The sequence below is a fragment of the Eulemur rufifrons genome, chromosome 6 (genome assembly GCF_041146395.1).
Source record: "Eulemur rufifrons isolate Redbay chromosome 6, OSU_ERuf_1, whole genome shotgun sequence".
Classification (NCBI taxonomy): domain Eukaryota; kingdom Metazoa; phylum Chordata; class Mammalia; order Primates; family Lemuridae; genus Eulemur; species Eulemur rufifrons.
The window spans coordinates 33,515,636-33,534,018 of record NC_090988.1 but is presented as its reverse complement, the minus strand read 5'-3'; positions in this window follow the sequence as shown (position 1 = coordinate 33,534,018).

The window sequence follows — 18,383 nt, the reverse complement described above, 5'->3', positions numbered from 1 at the left end:
CTGAGCTCTGTCAAGTTACTCCTCAAACAAGTAAGAATAAGCCTTTCTTCCTGAACTCTATCTGAAATGCCACTACAAGAACTGGAGAGTGTTTTAAGGGGGATTTGTGTACCTGTGAATCTGTCACTGAGTTTTTGTTGCTCCCTTCTCTCAACAGTCAAATATCCTCTGGTTTCTTTTATCACTCTTATTTGTCTTACCCTCTCAAGAGTTTATCATTTTTTTTGGCAAGAGGGTTATTTCTGTTATCATATTAAAAATAAAAGCCAAAACCCTGTAGATAGGCTTTTAAGTCTATCCACTCGTTAAACTGACTGCATGCTTACCAAACAACAATGAAAATACCATTGCAATGAACATTTTAACTTAAAATACTCTACTTAATTTTAAATAATATGCACAAATTATCCTCCATTTGATCTCTGTTCCCAACACCCCTCTTTTGTGCTTTTTATTTTATTTTATTTTTTGAGACAGAGTCTCGCTGTGTTGCCTGGGCTAGAGTGAGTGCTGTGGCGTCAGCCTAGCTCACAGCAACCTCAAATTTCTAGGCTTAAGCTGCCTCAGCCTCCCGAGTAGCTGGGACTACAGGCATGTGCCGCCATGCCCGGCTAATTTTTTCTATATATAATTTTAGTTGGCCAGATAATTTCTTTCTATTTTTAGTAGAGACGGGGGTCTCCCTCTTGATCAGGCTGGTCTTGAACTCCTGACCTTGAGCGATCCACCTGCCTTGGCCTCCCAGAATGCTAGGATTACAGGCGTTCTTTTGTGCTATTGATGTTATAAAGGATTTTGAAGCTCTCATTTTTGAAAGGAGATATTTAGATAACACAGAGAAAAGGTGTGTTAATCAGGCTTAAAGATAACTAGTGTTAGCCTGCTAAGTTTGTCTACCATCAAAAGAAGTGACACTGTAGTTTTATATACAATTTTCTGGTAAATTGTCTCAGCGTGGTTCATTTTCTAGTCTGACCAACTGAGAAATACTAGCGGAAGTCTGAAAATTTGTTCACCGTTATTTAGACTTCGATGAATTCTCTGAAGTAATATACCTGATAGTAATTTCTGAGCAACTTATGGTGATCTCCTCTGGTGATATTCTGTGATTGACATATACTCTGTTTTTAATTTAAAATTCCTACAAGACAATCTTCTGTACCTTCACACAAGCTCTCAAGCTTGTGCTTGTTATTAAGAATTTAGTCCTGGCATACTTAAGCCCCTTCCAGATCAAAATCACCAGGGAATGGCTGGCAGCCATAGAAATGATTCATTTTACCACTTTTTTTTTTTAAACCAGAGACCCTTCTGTTGTTGTGGGAGATAATCTTCCTGGTCTCACACAAGTAGTTTTCTAGCCTTACTTTTCATTCCATTTAGAAAGCTGTAGCATCAGGATTGGTGGAAGTAAGGTGCCTCTGAAGTCTACTCTTCTAAACTTAGCCAGATGAAGTACATACTGGTTGGAAATCAGGGAACGTAGGGTTCAAGTCTTGGTTCTGTTTCTTCTGTAAAAAATAAGTCAGTATTGCATTTATTGTCAATTTGAATGTTGAATATTTTACTCGGTACTCATGACCAATCTAGTCAAATAATTTGCAAGTTTTCTTGAGTTTGATGTTTTCTGGAATGGAATACATAACTTTCTTCAGTCCTATAAGAACAGATACATTCCCTTAGCAAATATTTAAGGCTTTGACTTTTTCTATAAATTGCAAGGTAAAAATGAATTTGGGGAATAGCATTATGAGATGCTGGGACACATTTTTACTTTTTCATTCTTGGAGGTGGTCAACATCTTGCAAAATTATCACATTTAATTTTATTTGTAATATTTGGAGAACAGATGTGTTATAATCCTTTAGTTGTTTACATCAAATTACATCTTCTCTAAGCTTCACTCACTTTTCCACAATCACATCAGAGATCTCAGATTTCGGTACTCTAAAAATCTAGAGGAAGAGCCAGACCCCAGCCTGAGAACTCAATGTTTATCATGCTGTTGATGACCATCTTCTGTTCTCAGGCCCCCAGGTTTCTATCTGATGCTGATGTAACACTCCACAAAAATTTCCCCACCCCAGGATCTCATCAGAAAACATTCCTGACCAACATCTCTTCCATGACATCCTCTCTAGTATCAGGAGAAGCTAAACTCACCCTCAGCTCCAGCCACTTTACTTTACCTATTCAAAACACCTCCGTTTCTTCCTCATCCTACGTACATTCTCCACGTGAAAATGTAAAATAATTGTTTTCAATGGATCCTTGAGAAAAGTAATAACGGGCCTCTAACTCTTATAGTAGAGTAGTTTTCCCTAAATAATTCATCATGTTATACATGAAAAAAAAAATTATATGCTTGTTTTTAATATTTGGGCAGGGCAGGAATGAAAGCTTAATTTTATGCCCTTCCATCCAACTACATTTGCATGGCTCATACTGCATAATCTAAATCAACTCTTTTGAAAAAATTGCTACTACTCCAGCAGTCTGCCTCTGTGCCCTATCTTGTGCCTCTGTGCAACAGGCAGAACCTTTCTTTGCCTGGGGAGTCATTGATTATTTATTATATTCTAGAATGTAGCCTACCTACTGGCCCAGTGGAGTTGTTCATTAATATTGGTCAAACAACTTTTTCAGAACCAAATCAATTAATCAATTAATTAATAGATGAGGATTACAGTGGCAGGAGAGCAATACAAGAATACTCTGCCTGTGTTTATTATAGTTATTCTCATGCCCTTATTTTCATCTCTTACTCTTCAGACCAGTGTGTCAGAATTTCTTTCTCCAAACGACAGGATGAAAGCAGAGAGAAAAAAGTGTCACTTCAGGAAATGTCACTTCATTTCCTCAGCAGTAAGAGAAGAGAGCTTAGGGGTATTAAGAAATATTCACTGTAAAGATGATGAGTTTAGTCTGTATCTGGGTGATCCTGGCTTCATAGAATTGAGTTAGGAAGCATCTTTCCTCTTTGATATCCTGGAATAGTTTCATCAGGATCAGTACCAGTTATTCTTTGTAGGTTTGCTAGAATCGACTGTGAATCCATCTCATATTGGGCTTTTTTTTCTTGTGAAATTTTTTGATACTGATTCAATCTCACTACTTGTTATCGGTGTGTTCAGAATTTCTATACTTTCTTGGCTATTTTTGGGAGATATTGTGTTCCCAGGAATTTGTTCAGTTGCTCTAGACTTTCTAGTTTGTGAGCTTATAGTTGTTCTTAATAGTTTCTAATCATCTTTTGTATTTCTGTGATATCAATTGTAATTTCTCATAAAAATGATTTCTGATTTTGTTTATTTCGATCCTCTCTCTTCTTGTGTTGTCTTGCTGGTGCTCTATCAATTTCATTTATCTTTTCAAAGAACCAACTTTTTTTTCATTTTACTAATCCTTTGTATTGTTTATTTGGTCTCTATTTTAATTTTTTTGTTTTTGTTGCTCTACTCTGATCTTTGTTATTACTTTTCTTCTGCTGACTTTGGATTTGATTTGTTCTTGTTTTTCTAGTTCCTTGAGGTGCAACATTAGGTTGTTAATTTGTGAACTTTCTATTTTTTTTTTTTGAGGTATGCATTTAATGCTATAAACTTCTCTCCTAGCAATGCTTTATCTGTATCCCAGAGGTTTTGAAGTATTACATTTCAATTTTCATTTGTTTCAAAAAAATTTTTTTAATTTCTTTCTTAATTTCTTCATTGACTGTATGATTTTTCAGGAACATTTTGTTTAATTTCCATGTATTTGTATACTTTCCAAAGTTCTTCTTGATATTGATTTCTAGTTTTATTCTACTATGGTCTGAGAAGATACATGAATTTTTTTAAAAATCTAATTTATCGAGACTTGTTTTGTGGCCTAATAGATGATCTATATTGGAGAATGTTCCATGTGCCGAAGAAAATAATGTATATTCTGCAATTGTTGCATAGAATATTCAACAAATGTCTGTTAGGTCCATTTGGCCTAAGTCCCATTAAAGTCCAATGTTCCTTTGTTGATTTCTACGTTAATGATCTGTCTAGCTCTGTGTGAGTGGGGTGTTGAAGTCCCGCACTATTATTGTATTGTTGTCTATCTCTTTCTTTAGATCTAGTAATATTTGTTTTGTGAATCTGGGTGATCCAGTGTTAGATCCATATATATTTTTTGCTTGTTCTATCCTCTTGCTGAATTGATCCTGCTAACAGGATCAATATATAATGACCTTCTCTTTGTCTTTTGTTACTGTTTTTGATTAAAAGTTTGTTGTATCTATTATGAGTATCTACTCCTGCTTTCTTTTGGTTTCTGTTTGCATGAAATATCTTTTCTACCACTTTACTTTCAGTCCATTTTTCTTTACTGGTATGGCTAGTTTCTTATAAGCAGAGGATATAGTTAGGTCATTTTTTAATCTATTATATCTATATATCTTTAAGTGAAGCATTTAATCCATTTACACACAAGGTTAATATTTATTTGTGAGGTTTTTTTTGCCTATTGTTAATTGTTATGTAGTTGTTTTATAAATTCTTTGTTTCTTTTTGTTGTTGTTGTTCTCTGTCTTTGTCCTTTGGTGGAGTTTTGTCATGTTGCCATTTAATTTTTTTCTCTTCCTCCCTTGTGTAATTGTTTTGTAAGAAATGTGAGTCATTTGGGGTAATTGAACTTTAAAACAACTAAATCATTCCTCTGTTCATCAATTTATCAGATTCTGGGTCTGATAATAAGTGGTAACACAAACAATTATATGATCATTTAACAGATTATTTTCCCTAGAATTTAAAATTAGATTTTCAGGCTATTTTCTCTTTTTTTTGCTTCTACATTTTTGAATGATTATTTATGTGTAAGACCCAAGGTATTAATATGTGTGTGTGTTTTCCATGTGTGTGCACACAAGTGTGTGCATCAAGGCACAAGGTGGAACTGTATTATTTAACTGGATTCATTCCTTAGAATGATCCTGGAAAAGATCTCTTAAAAATGTGGGAAAAGTTACTACAGGTAAACTTTAAAATTATGAATCATGGGCACTTATCAATAATGTATTCTTTCCTTTCTTTTTAAGGACTGAGACATTTCCTTTCCATTGCATAATGCTATGTGGATGAGCTCAAAACCTGTTTGTTGAATTGAAGATAAATATCTTGGAAGCAAAATGTCACAGTTTTTAGAAGCATCTGAGTACATTTAATTTTGTTTCCTTTTTTTCAACAAATGTTTAAATACCTACTTGCTACTTTTGAAAACCAGCAGCTTAAAAATGTGAAATCTGATTGTTGATTCGGGCTGATAACTAACAGATTTTCTGGAAACTACTCTCAGGCAGTTTCTGACAGCCTTTCTTCAAAGCCTTCATCAATGCCTTGGTAGAAGGCAGCTTGCCTTTGAAAATGCACTATCTGAAGCATTCTGAAAACTCACAGGCACCTGTAGGTGCAAACAATCTTTCTGGGATAGACATTCTAGCATTTTATAGTGCTGAGATTTACAAAAAAGCAAGGACCTTTTGGACACAAGGTTAGTACCCCCTTCAAGTCCCATATTTTAGGGACCATGCCACTGACATAAAAGTATTTAAGTGGGAAAAGTGCCTCTGAAAAGAGGAAGAGATTTTGATAGCCTAACTGCTTTAGATTTTGCACTGTGTATGTTTTAGTGTGATAGGTTCTCACTGAAAAAAAGTTACTATATTACTTAAAATTGCTGTATTTTACTCAGAGTTCAAATATCTGTGGTTTTTGATCTAACATAACTCAGAGGTAGATGCTTGGGGAAATGTCTTCAGCAGATTCATAAGAATAAGAAAAACTGGATCTTGACAGATTTACTGACAGAATATAAAAAGGACCCTGAAGGAGGCAACCATTTTGACAGGTTTTGATGGGGAGTAGAGGGAGTCAGGATTTTGAAAGATTTGTGAAAAGTCAAATTCTTACTTCCTTATCTTTAGCATAGTCTCTGATCTGGTGTTAAATAACATTGCTGGGTATAATCCAGGAGACTGATGTATTTTAGGGCAATAGTAGACTCTATGTAAAGTATGCTATAACGTTCCTATTCTGAGAGCATACAAAAAGCATGGACAAAGGAAGTTTTAACCACATATCATGATGTAAAACATTTTTTGTGACTATTCGATTTTTTTAAGAAAATAATGTTACTTGATTGTTGAAAACATATTAAAGCAACAGAATCAAACCATGTATTTCTCACCTCCTCATCATCTAAAGAAATAAATGTTCTTTGTACATGTAATATTCCACAGTTTGTTTTTAACCATATCAAAATATTTCAGACAATATGATAGATCAGATTTTGCATTGTATTTTCACTGGATAAAATACTATTTGCTACATTGTTGTTACTTTTTTTTTTTTGCTATATTTCCTCTCTCCCTGCTAGAACCCTGACTTTTTAAGTTAATGAGTATTAAGAACTTAGTATAATGTCACTCTGCACAACTTTTTTATTAGCATACAATTCTAATTATGCATATATGCAAATATATTTATATTGATTTATTTATAAAAAGAATATTCTATTATATATGTTTCCTAGGAAGTCCCTTTTCACATTTAACAATAAGCTATGAATGTCCTATTAGAGCAAAAGAGCAAGGGAAATTCTTTTATTAGATCTATATTTTTCAGTAGTATATATGTAATAAAATTTATTGCGATGGTTATTAAAATCAATCATTATTTTTTAATTGCCACTGCAAACCCAATACATATTGCCTTACATAGTAGTGCTTTTAATTCTATAGGATGGATTCCTGGAAGTTAGGATTGTTATAATTAAATGATAACAGCATTGCCACATTGTATTCCCCAAATAGTGTATGTAATCATAATTTTTCCAGGAGAATGTAACAGTGCATGCTAACTTACATTCTTGCCAGAGGTTGGTGTGGTCATATATAAATTTCACTCTCAAATGTGAAAATACATCTTATTTTTCATTCTTATTCAGTGTCAAAAATATGTTCAATTAAGAAAAGCACACTAGTTATCCTAAGTAATATTCTTGGACTTTGATATAGGTTACTTAAAATGATATTAAATTTGATTTTAAAATTAATTTGCTTTTTGTAGAAAACCTTACAGTGTCTTTTGAAAAAGAAATACACTAATGTAAAGATGAGAATGGACAAATAGTTTGACCCAGAATGAAACTACTACTGAGAATGATTTGAACTACTGAGAAAGATTTGTCAAAAAAAGTCATTTTATGCTTATTGTATGTCTTTCTTGAAAATTACTGTAAAAATTGTTAGTCCCAGAAATATTTCCAAGTGAGTTCTTCTGTCAATTTGATCATTCCAAGTTTTCCATAAATCCTCATGTACATGCCTTGACACCATTTTAATTATTCTTAAAGTTACTTATAAATGCTTTTGCTGAATTATCCTGTATCGCAAGAGAATTCTAAATGGGGCAATTAGGCTCTTTATTTGGAAGATTACCCTAAAAAGAAAGTTTCTCTTGTGTTTGGACTAGATTTTCCATTCTTTACCTTGCTAGTCTCATTAGAAATGCACATAATTTATCACCTTTATTACTAGTAACGTTTAAACTTTTTAACATGTTTTAGCAGAGACAATGCTTGGTATTCATACCACATCTTCTTTTTGGGCACAGAGAATACATTCCAAATCCTCCCTTGCAATTAGACTTGGACCATGTTAAGTAATATTGAATTGACTATTGGAATGTGGACAGAAGCCACAAAAGTAAGGCAAGCCACTTGCAGGCCTGACACTTTAAACACGTACAACTGTCTAGTTTTATTTCTCTTCTGTTGAAGCCCTGTGTTCCACATGGCATAAGTACAAAAAGGAAGAGAGCTCTCTCTTCTTTATGGAATTAAGATGCGTGTGAGATATGAATCTTTATTGTGTTAATATACTAAGATTTGGGGGTTAATATGTTATCTTAGTATTACATACATACAAGTATCGTATGTATTCTGACTAATGCATACAGTTTGGAATATCTTCCAGGGTCTGATACATTTTTCTTTCCAGGATTATATCTTTAACTTTCTTCACCCCACATCACCAGACCTTGATGGACAGCAAATCTTTAGTGAGTGCCTACTATGAAGTAATTACTGCCTTGCACTTTGCCTCCTATGATAATTTGCTGTCAAGTATTACCATTTATAGTGTTTTAAATGTCCATTTTTGTGTCATTTTTTTCACATAGTTCTTTACCTAGAACATTCATGCTCTCTTTCATCTGTTCCACACCTTTTATTCTTTTGCCTCTATCACGTCTCTTCATTTTATAGTAGGGGATAGGGAGTGGAGGACAAAATAAAATCGAAGCTTAATCAAACAAAATAAAATAAAATATAATGAAACTCTTTTCCTGAGAGTCTTTTTGTAACACTATGGACTATGTTTAGTATTTTGGGGGGGGCATCATAAAAAGCCCCATAGTAATATTCATTACATTTTGTTTAATTATCTGGGATCCTATGAGGGAAGTGATCATGTCAATCTTGTGTATTTCTGTTCTAAATACCTGGCAAAAAAATAGGCTCTCAATATAAATGAATTGATTAATGAATTAATTTTTATTTGCAAAGTCATTGAACACCAGCAAGTGGTTGTTTGTGAGTAGTTTCCTTCTATAAAATGCTTCTATTTATAGATCACTTCACAAAGCACAATGGTAAGAAATAAACTGATGGATTGGCAATTATTGCTTCTCTTGACAAACTGGAAGAATTATGCTTCTGTATTTCCCTCTAATACCTGAAATTTTGTACACAGTGATTCATTAATATATTTACTCACCATACTGATTTTTCAAGATATATTTTATTCAAAATATAAAAATTCATTTCATAATCATAAATTCTATCTCCGTAATTTAAAATAACTAATTGAAAAGTACTGAGTGAAGCATTAAGTTGTCTTTTCAATACAGTGTAGAAAAGTTCTGATGTTTTTTGTAATACCTGTTTTACCTTAAGCATATATATATTAAAATTTGGTGAAATAAAAATGTTTTGAAAAATACCATTTGTCAAAGATATCAGTAAAACTGGGCCAGGTGTGGTGGCTCACGCCTATAATCCTAGCACTCGGGGAGGCCAAGGCAGGAGGATCACTTGAAGTCAGGAGTTCGAGACCAGCCTGAGCAAGAGTGAGACTCATCTCTACTAAAAAATAGAAAGAAATTATCTGGACAACTAAAGCAGAAATTTTTTAAAAACTGGTGATAACAGACAGTATCTGAAAGAAGATGCCATCAAATAAATCATCTTCTCTTTGCTGTAATATTATAAATGTACTAGGTAATAACAGATATAAAAACATATTGCCAGTTTCTCTGTTGAGGAATAACTTTAACTGAAGTGCAGGAAATTAAAAAAATTAACTGATAAAAGTTGTAAACGATTGATTGCCATAGAAAAAATAAGCACACTTGTCTTGAACATTACAAGATAAAAAGGATTTTATCAATGTGCTATCATAACATGATATCCAGACTATCTGGAAGACTCAGCCCTGCCCAGGAGAGCACCTGATCAGTAATGGGTGAGGGTAGTTATCCATAGATAGATCTGTGGAAATATTGAACCAGAAGTGATACCAAGACTGAGGCAATATGAACACATTCAAAGAGAAGATACTAAAACAAAGTTATGTTAGCACAGAGAAAGAAGAAATTGAAGAGAGTGAAATAAAGCAAGAGTTGGAAGATTGGGGTTGCCTGGAGATGTTTTTCTAAAGGACCAACTTTGGTGAAAAGGAGGTTGCTATGTGATGTGGATTAAATCAATGGATTATTAAGACTTGTTTTTCTCATCTGTAAAATGGAGATAGCATCATATACATTGCTGGATTTTGTGAAAGTTAGAATTAATCTGTACCTACTCAATATTGATAGTTATTGTTAGGTGCATGACTTCATTCATCAAAAATATCCATAAATATCTATCATTCTTTAGACACTCTGGTAAGTGGTAGAGGTTTGAAGACAAATATGCTAAAGGCCTTCCTTTGTTAGGGTCCCAGGCTAGCTGGGAGAGACAGATAAGGCGAATGAATTAAAGAAAAAAAAAATGAAACAAAATATCATTACATAGGAGCAATACTAGAAGTCTATATTTGCTGCTATAGAGGTACAAAAGGAGAAGTAGTCAACTTTATACTGGGGGATAGAACTTTGAAATTACCCTTCAATGCAGTCTTGCAAGATGAACTGCAATTGGGAAAGGCTCTTTACAGGCAAGAGTGTGAAAAGGGAACATAAGCTTAGTGGCATGCAATGGCCTAGTAGGTTTGAAAGCTGAAATCAGTGTTATGAGGATGGAGGATGGGTATGACTTAGTAAAGCAAGAGACAAGGCAAAAATCTAGTGTTAGGGTCATATTATTCAGGTTTTTGTATAACATATTAAACAGGGCTGTATTTAAAACTAATCATGGTTAGCAGTCTGAACTAAGTGAGGATGGAGAGGCAGACATGAATATATAACAACTGCATTTTTCTAGCACTGCAAGGGCTGTTTTGTTCCCCTCATTAGGGCACTTCCACGTAAATGGTACAAGGATTTGTTGTGGCAGAAGTGACCTTATGTGACATTTGCTGTCACTCTGAATAGGTTTAACTAAATTCACACATCTCCTCTGACTTTTTATCAAATTCACCATGAGAGCTTCCTTAAAATTACTCAATAAACTATAGACCCATGTTCCCTGGAGCAAAGATAGCTTTCAAAGGGACTTGTCAATGTAATTAACTACTACAATTTAAACATTTAGGTAGTAAATGTATAATACTTGACTATAGCAATCTGCCTTTGCCCTGTTTGGACATTTTCCCAGAGCATATAGCTAAAAAGTCAAAAAGGACTTGAAAAGAAAATAAAGTGATATCTAAAATTGGGATTCAACATTTGGAGAAAAATTGTAGGATATAAACTATGGAAATCATTTAGACATATTTTTTAAACTGACAATATTAGATATTTCTGTAAGTAGAATCGTAGAATGGTTCTTATCACTCTTCTCTTCAATAGCTATTTATTATGTACCTACTACTAAGTGCCAGATTTTGAGTGCTGCCGATTTGCAGAAGATGAGCATGCCCCTGCCTTTGACCCTTTGCTTGAAATGCACTTGCTTCACATAGCTGTATTTATAAATCTCTTCTGATCTCTGCTCTTAGGTCACATTCTCAGGGAGACTTTCTCTGACTCCTGACATATAATAACAATGACCACCATACCCCACCCAGCCCTCTCATTTCTCATTCCTCTTACCTGCTTTGTCTTCCTCCATAGTAATTATCATCATCTGGCCTTCTATATATAACATTTACTTGTTTATTTATATTATGTCTTTCCTCTCTAGAATTGAAGGCATGGACTGTGTTTTGTCACTGTTCTTTCTCTTTTTTCTTATAACTAAAAGGAAGATGTTTGCTTTCTCTTTTCTGGTACTAGTCATTTTCCCTGGATCTTGCATTCCAGTCTCTTTCAGACTTAAGTCCCTACCAAGAATGGGCACCCAAATGGCACAAGAAGAGGCAAGAAATAAAATTAACCGAAGAGTGACAATTGAAACACGTTACATCTGAAAAAAAGATTAAGATCCACACAATTATAAGGGAAGGAGAATCAGACATAAACAATTAAAGTACAAATACTTTTGTGATATACCCATGGATTGACAGATAAGCAGAAATGAGATACTTTGGTATATTCTCATAGTATTTTCTTATGTATATATGATTTTTCTTTTCATTTTGAAGATTTTTTTCCTTTACATTGTGTTCATCACAGAAGCATGAGATTAAATTGTCCACGTCCCGCAGGTTGAACTTTCAGAAAATGTTCCTTTTCTACTGTTAATTAAGCCAACAATCAATTCCTTTGTAGTTTCTGAAGATTTCAAGAGAATATATATGGAGCACAAAAGTACAAGACATTTGAAAAGTGACTCTGGGATGATTGCTGTATTAGTTAAAGATAAAATAGCTGAGCTGGAGGGTGGACAGGCTGGTGTAAACTAAGTTATCTCATGAGTGTCCTCAGCCAAACCCAGCCCATCACAAGATACATTTGATTATGAAATGTGTGGATAAATCATTCTAAATGCTATATATACATATATACATATATATGTATATATAGTATTGATGCCTTGAACTACGAAGAGAATGAGAAAACTTGTTCATGGATTTGAGAAAATAGGTCTCAGACACAGTTACTGCTTTAAGAATTTTGTCCTCAGCAGGCATATTTCTTCTGCCCTGTCTTTTCCCATTGTCATCATTAACATATCAAGGAGTTCTGTTGAATTCTGATAGAGTAACTCCTGAAGTTGGCTCACTGTTTTTGGAAGGAGCCCGTTAAATAATTATCAGTCTAACTAACTGCCTAGCATAGAAGGTCCTAAAAATACTTCCTGGGGGAGAGGGGTTGAACCATAGTTTTCATCTCTGAAGATGAACCCCATCTTCCTCTTTGTCAGTAGAGTAGACATTTTTTTGGCTCAATAGGAGCAATTGTCTTTCTTCCTCTTAACCTCTGTTAAGGTGGGTTATTTCCTCTGCAACTAAATGGAGCAAAATGTTCCTGAAAGCTTTTGCCAGGTCGGTTCTGCTTTCTCTGCTCCCTGTTGGAAAAAAAATTGCCTCTTCTCTAGAGTGGTCAGCTTTCTCCTCTACTTTCTCTCATGACCTTTTACCCTCCTTTTTTATTCAATGGAAAACCCCATTTGGTTCACTTTATATCCTGCTATCCCACTAATAGTATCTCCAGCAGTTAGTCCGTAATATTGGCATTACTGAGTTCCTTAGGGTTACATATGTTGGTTCAGTTATCTATTGCTGTGCAACAACTATTCCAAACTTGCTGCTATAAACCACAACAATCATTTAGTTTGATCAGAAATCTGCAGTTTGGGCAGAGCTCAGGGGGGACATCTTATCTCCTCCTCAAAATAGTGTCATTTGAGGTAATTTGAAGACTGGAGGTTGAAATTATCTCAAGCCTTGCTCAGGTTCTTGAGGTTAATACTGATATTGATTGTCAGCTGACACCTCACCTGGGGCCGTCAGCCAGCACATCTACACATAGCCTCCCCTAACAGTGCAGTAGCTAGGTTCAAAAAACAAACATTTAAAAATACGGTAAGTGGAAGGTGCCAATTTTTTAAAGCCCAGACCCAGAAAATGGTGGTAAATCACTGGCCTAACAATTGTGGAGACCAGAATCCAGAGGAGAGATAAGGGGAATGTCAGAAAATTTTGAGTCCATGTGTTACAACTTGTACAGTCCTTATTCTATTAACATATTACTTATGTTCCTCTGCATACTGATCCAGTGCCAATACAGAAGTCCTCTCACCCATCCATGGTTTCATTTCCTGGGGTTTCTGTTACCCATTGCAAACTGTGGTTAGAATAGGTGAATATAGTACAATAAGGTATTTTGAGAGAGAGAGAGAGAGAGAAACCAGGTTCACATAATTTTTATTATATTATATTGTTATAATTGTTCTATTTTATAACTAGCTATTTCTAATCTTGTACTGTGCATAATTTATAAATTCAACTTATCATAAGATATACATACATAGAGAAAACCATAGTATTTATGTAGCATTTGGCACTATCTATCTGCAGTTTCAGGCATCCACTAGGGGTCTTGTAATGTATCCCTTACAGATAAGGGGATACTATTGTGTCCCCCAAATTCTCATTCCGTCGAAGCACCAGGCTCAGGCTTGAGTTTTAGGACTTTGTCATCTTTACCATGTCCAGGTACAAATGAAACTCCTTCAGTTTACTGTCTACTACGGCTCCTCAAAAACACTTCCATTTGACACTATGACCTGAGGATTAAAGAGACAAGTTATCTTCTCCCTACACATCCATTTTACACTGACATTCAAAAAGAGAGAAACTGGCAGCATCAAGCATTCTCTGACCCATAAAAATTATGAAGCAAGTAATACACAAAACGTATTTCCAGTTTCTTGATTCAGGCCCTATGAATGATTCTCTCTTGACTCCACCTTTTAAACTCCTGTTTCTACCCTTTAAATCATCCTGTTTTTCTTTTTAAGTAAAATTGTGCTCACAAAGATATTGCCTTTTCAATCTACCCCTAAGAAGTTTGGTATCCAAAGGTCTCTTTTCACTTTGTACTGTCTCTGTCACTTTCAATCCAAGCTGGCCATGTTTCTATCAGTGTAGTTTTCTTTAAAAAAAAAAAAAAAAAAAGCTCGTGGGTTCTTTATGAATCTTCACTGCATTAGAAAAAGAGTTCAACCATAGATCTCTGCATGATAAGCCCTCCTCTACATCACACTCACTGTGAAGCTGTAGCTGAAAACCCTTAAGATTTTAAGAAGCTCTGTTGTTTAAGGAGAACATCCATGCAGCACACTCCTAAGCTTTTTAGAGGATCTTTTATCTGTAAGGTCTATGAGGCGCAGCCTTCGATCTTTCTGAAGCCTTAACAAAGGGTTTCACAGTCATGCCCTTAGCTTCATCTTTAGATCATGTTTTCCTAAAAGTGCATGGGCTTGATCTCTGTTCTGAGATCTTTTCTTATTTTGAGGATTCCCTGCTGGCTGTAGAGGCTGGGAATGACAATGAGTTTTATTTTCAAACCCAGCAAGACTTGGCTCCTTTGTACTTAGCCATTCTGTTTTTGGCTTACCTTTCCCTTATAGTATTTTATTAGAGGCAACTAAAAGAAGCAGGGTGGTACTTTTAATATTCTAACTGGAAAGCTCCACTAGATCATCAGGTTCATTAATTGTTTCTCCTACATTTCATATTACTGGAGGTGACACTATTGCCAAACTTTTTGCCATTACATAAAAAGTGTCCCCTATGATTCAGCTTGCAATAACAGTCTCTTACTTTCCTTTAACCACTTAACCATAACGTTCTTGAGGTCCTTTAGACCCCTGGGCAAACTTCAGCCTTTTACTAAAAGGTTCCCCAGTGCCCTTCCAGTTTCCATGTATAGCCTACAGTCAAATCCAGTTTCTCATGTTTTAAGTTGTTGTTATTGCAACACCTGTTTCAGTTTCCAAATTTGTTTAAGTTACCTAATACTGCATAAAAACACCCCAAAATTAATGCATAAAAAGCAGCCATTTCATTATATTCATTGATTCTATAGATTAGAAGTTGGACAGTGCATATCAGAAGTGACATTTTTCATCCAATGATTCCTGAGGCCTCAGCTGGAAACACTGAAGGCTGGAAGTGACTCCACGACTGAGACTGGAATCATCTGAAGTAGAGCTTTCCCATAAAACTTTCTGTGCTGATGCAGCTATGTCTGTGTGGCCCAGTGTAGCAGCCACTAGCTGCACGTGGCTATTGAATGTGATTAGCAATACATTACATTTATTTTCAATTAATTTAAGTTTTAAATTTAAGTAGTAACTTGTGGCTACTATTTTAGACATCACAAATCTGATGGCTCACTTGCTAATACATGTGGAGATTGAGTCTGGCTGTTCTCTGGGACCTAACCCACAAGTAACTTCACCATATGTTCTCCCTGCTTCTTAGCACAGTGACTAGGTTCTAAGAGCAAGCATTCCAAAAGGACCAGATGAAGACTGTATTACTTTAATCACTTAGCCTTAGAAGTCACATAGCACCAATTCTTAGTCACAGACACACTCAAAGTTAAGGGTAGGGAACAAAGAACCCATTTCAACATCTTGTTTTAAGTAGAGCATTTGAGAGAGAAGATCTGGTTGAGGTCACCTTGGGAAACACAATTTGCTACACCATCCTAATTAAAGGGGAAGGGTGTATGGCTTATGCTTGCCATTCTACTTTCCTAGATTCTAAATTTCTTCTCTTAACTATGTAGTTAATTCATATACTCTGGATTATTTTTTCAATGTTGGGATCCCTAGACCTCATTATGTTGTTATTATTTGGTTTTAAGTTATTGTTTCTTCTAAAAATTGTCTATATATATAGTTCTAAATAATATGTCTATGCTATTATTGGTTTTCCAAATTTAGATATTATGTGGCATTTCCTAATTAGGAAGATGGTAGTAAACAACAATCTGTCATGCTACACAAATTTTTGCTGCTTCATCCCTGTAATAAAAATTTATCACATATTTTATAAATAAATATAGACTAAATATGAAGATCATGAATGTTAGAAAATATTATATCTAGCTTATAGAATATATTATATTACTTAATATATTCTTATACCTGTAAGTAATTATTGCATATTTGATTAGTTTTATGTGTACCATAACTTTACTTCCAGCATTTTCAAGAAGTGGAATTAACATTTCTACTTCTCTGTATCCTTTTCTTTTTTATTTATTCATATTTTTTAGAAACTACTACTTGTAGATCTCTCTTCTTCTGCTCCAATTTTAACTGATTTTGCTTTGTGCTTGCTGCACTGCTATTGTCCTGAAATTCTTTCCATCAATATCATTCTAGTCTTTTTGACCCCATGTTTTCTGGATCTCCTGTGATCTCCTATATCTTGTTTTACTTGCTGGTTTTGAAAATTATATCTTTAATTAGCTTCCTCAATGAGGCAGCATGGGAGGTAGATTTTTGTCAGAGAACATGCTGATCTAATTTGATTTTTCTTTGCCAACTTTTGGTTAATATAAAATTGGTATAAAATTCTGGTGGAAAGCTATTTCTTTCAGCATTTGCTCTTCTTGGAAAGTTTGCTGATTGTTTTATTTTTTTTAATTGTTGTTGAAGTCTGTTTTTGAATGCTGTTTCTTCAGTTTGCTATTTATTCAATTTTTTTGGTCATGTGTTTGTTGTTATTTTGATGGGCAATTATTGATTGCTTTTGAAATTTCTTTTTTAAAACATCTTATATCTCGATATATTTTATTTTTTGGTGATATTAGTTATATTATTTTTTTCTTCTGGCTATGTCATTGTTGCTACCTCTATTTTAGTCTTTAAGGTGTTTTAGTTTGGTTTTGCTTTTTAATTTTCCTACTGGAAGCTCTATGAGCATGTGTGAGGCTTGTTGATTCATATAACAGTCTAAGGAGTGAGCTGGTAGAAACTTAGCATTTTAGCTTGAGATCTGTTGTTCTTTTCTCTTTGAACCTAGAAATAAATTTTCCAATTTTTTACCTGGAAGCCATGACCCTGGCTGCCAGCATTCTTGTAGCTGATAGTGGAAGAGCCCTAGAGAGAATGAGAAGTATCTAAATAGTTAATATTTAATCTTCACTTGAGCCTGTTTTCAGAAAAGCTTCTCACTCTGGCTTTCAGCTGTATCTTGTATCTGAGAGTACAGAAAAATCTCTTGTTTCAACCTCACAAGAATATAATGTTCTGCTTTTCTTGGGATAGGAAATGAGCAATCAATTCACTACACACTTTGGGAGAGGGAATCTGATTGTCTAACTGCTTTTTAAAATAGGTTTTCAAAAGGTCTTCTCATTTAAAGCAGTACCTCAAATCCCATCTTCTCAGTTCCTTAACCTTTCTATAGTCCTATGGTGCAATTTCGCTTTTTCTGATGAGCTATATAACTTATCAATACCACATTTGCTCTACATCATACATTTCTTTGCTGTTGTTGAAATCTTGAATTTTAAGTTGTTTAAGTTGTTTGTTTTGCTTAATTCTTTGTTCTTGGGGGTAGAAAAATCTTAACATTAATTCTCAATCTCCCATATGGTTTAAACAGATCTAGCAAAAATCATTAATAACTAATGGCCATTTGTTAATTTTTTAGTTTACTGAAATAGCTAATATTTTTTAAACTAAGGAAATGCATTTCCTTAACTACCTTAATTAACTGAGGAAACAGTTACTAACTCCATCTTTCCAGTCCCCAACCATAAGAAAATGTATAAGAGATAATGATGGAAAGACAAAGAAAATAATGCAGTCATTACTGGGAAGAAAAAGTATATTTTTGAGGAAAACCAAAGTAGGAATAAATGTTGCAATGTGCGAACATTCGTTTGTACACCATGAATTATCACTGATCAAGAAGAAAGGCAAGAATGGTGTTTAAATAACTAAATCATATTTTTGTCATCACTCACTTACATAATATCACTTTTTTATAGTATTTCAATTAACAATGTAACAATTATAATCTTCCATAATGTCTTCCTGGTCAAAATGGCAGCAAAATATTAAACAGGACCTGATATGCCTCCTCCCAACTTTCCACTAAGTTATCCATAAATACACAAAAAAATGTAAAAGTACTATTACCTGCCCAATAGAAAAGAAATGAACAACCACTGCCCATCTCACTTCCACTAAATTCATACAACTCAGTGAATAATTAACAAATTTTTGGGGGGGAACAGGAACTTGGAAAGGCCTTGGAAGGAATGAAAACTGAAAAAAAAAATCAA